This window comes from Pararge aegeria, chromosome 7 (assembly GCF_905163445.1).
Source record: "Pararge aegeria chromosome 7, ilParAegt1.1, whole genome shotgun sequence".
NCBI lineage: Eukaryota > Metazoa > Arthropoda > Insecta > Lepidoptera > Nymphalidae > Pararge > Pararge aegeria.
Window position 1 is genome coordinate 2283086 of NC_053186.1, and position 2320 is coordinate 2285405.

The window sequence follows — 2320 nt, forward strand, 5'->3', positions numbered from 1 at the left end:
TAAATAGTCGCGCGTAACTGACAAAAGTAAACGTTTCTCAAACAAATAAGGTGTGCGACGTAGAATTGTACACGCTATTGTTTGTTACTTCTTACATATTTAGGTAGGGTTGTGAAATGTTATAAGTTGTGGAATTCTTTCAAACTACGGATCACAGGATCTGGCCGAGAATTTGTAATGGATTCTTGAGAAAATTTCTCCAACCTGTGGACTAGTTTCGCTAGTATTAATAACGCAGTGACGTAAATATATTCTATACCTCTACAGGGGCACGTGGCAAAGAGGTAGATAAGTTTTAAATAAAGCTAGAATTAACCTACTGTCCGCCATTTTTTATATTGGTCCAATTGGGTTTTATTAATACTATTATAAATAAGACTAAATTCGGGGTTTCTGAGATATCTTTTAGTGGAATAAATTTTTTGCATTTTTGACAAGTTCTCCTTTAGCCGGCCCTGAGAAACCTATCTTTGCGATACGAAGGATGTTAGCTTAAAACACATACTGTTAACTAGTATCTACGGTTAGTTTTATACCTATGTTCCTACCAATGCAGATAGAGGCGGTTAACTTAGCATGTCCACGTCATGGTGTAGCCTGCCTTAACTCACGACTGACAACTAAAACTAAGTCGGAACAAACTAACGACGGTAGTAAGCATGATATAAGGGCATTGCCAACTAAACAAACACATTTAGTTGGCAATGCCCTGTTATTATGCTTATGGTAATTTTAGGTATAACCGACAGTCCTCTGTGCAGAGCATGCATGGAGGCAGATGAAACACCGACACACGTATTGCTCCGATGTAGAGGAGTAGCAGAACAACGCGCAGCGTACCTTGGCTCCCCAGCACCACTCCCTGAAGCACTTGGCGACCTGGGCGGTCTGCTAAGCTTCTGGAGTGAGCTTGGCTGGCTTGAGTGACCCCCCGTACCGGTGGCACTACATACAACGGAAGGTTCCGGCCGACCAAGTACGGAGACAAACCCAGGGAAAGAAGAAGAAGAGGTGTAGGTTTGCTCTTATACTCTCGATCCAATTGAAGGAGGAGGTGCCCAGCAATAGGACGTAAAAAGGCTAAGGGGGAGTGTAGCCTATCCATGTAGAAGTCGCAGGAAAATGTACAGTCCAGTCTAGTCCACCCGAATGGATTACAAGAGTAATCCATTCGGGTGGACTAAGCGGATAACCACCACAAGGGTTGTGGTCGGGGTGGTAGTTACCACCCTTTTGAAAAAAAACTATACTAGTAATAATAATCAGGCTTTACCCATAAACATTTAACATCGACAAAACAATTTAGAAATAAAATGAAAAAAAAAAAAAATAAACTCAGAAAGATACATGTCCAATAAATAATAAATTTAATAAAATCAAATCAAATAACAAAACAAATCTAAAAATAAATACGATGCTGCGCAGAAACCGATTAGGGGTCACCAACAGTGGACATATTAAGGGATAAAAGAAATTATTGATTTAAACTAGTAGTAAAGTAAACACAAAAATTCACTAACATAATTTATTTCACTGCATTTACAACATAAGTATATAATATTTGTATGTATTCATTTAGGTTTCTATTTAACACAATATTAATTTATTTCTAACACTATACGGAATGTAACATTCACAGCACACAATAATTATATTATTTGTTAAGAAGTAAGTAGGCAGGTAATAGATTATATTTAGCTTGTATTTTAATTGCGTTCTAAAATAAGTAAACTTAATAAAATAATAAATATACCGCACTACTTTTTGAAGTTATACTTCTTTTGGCGCGTTAGGGATAAATGATGAGAGTAAATCTTTACGATGCGCGCGCACACCGTCACGAAAAACCGACATCCTGAAGTTAGCTGTAGTCAACAATTTTGTTTTTCAATAAAAGGTTTGACACTGTAAAACACTTTCAATTGTCAAAGTATCTGGGCTCATTCCGGTGATTTAATTGATTCAATTGTACAAAAATCTCAAATTTTAAGGATGAAACTTGGTTTTCCGATAATGAGATAACTAGATAATGCGTTATAATAAATCTTTCAATGTATTAAATACCTTTTTCTATTGTTAGAGTAGTTTTTTCTACAAACGCAAAATAAGGCGAAAGATAAAATTTTTGAAAAATTTTCATCCTGTTACGCCAAAGAAGTATAACGTCTATCGCGTGTACATAAGTACACACGCGTTTTTTTTTATTTTGTACCTAATCGCGCAAAATCTGAGCATTTTTTTTTTTAATTCATTATTTCCAACACGTTATGATATAATAATATTATATGTTCTGTTATTTTACGTGTTATGGTGGAACCTA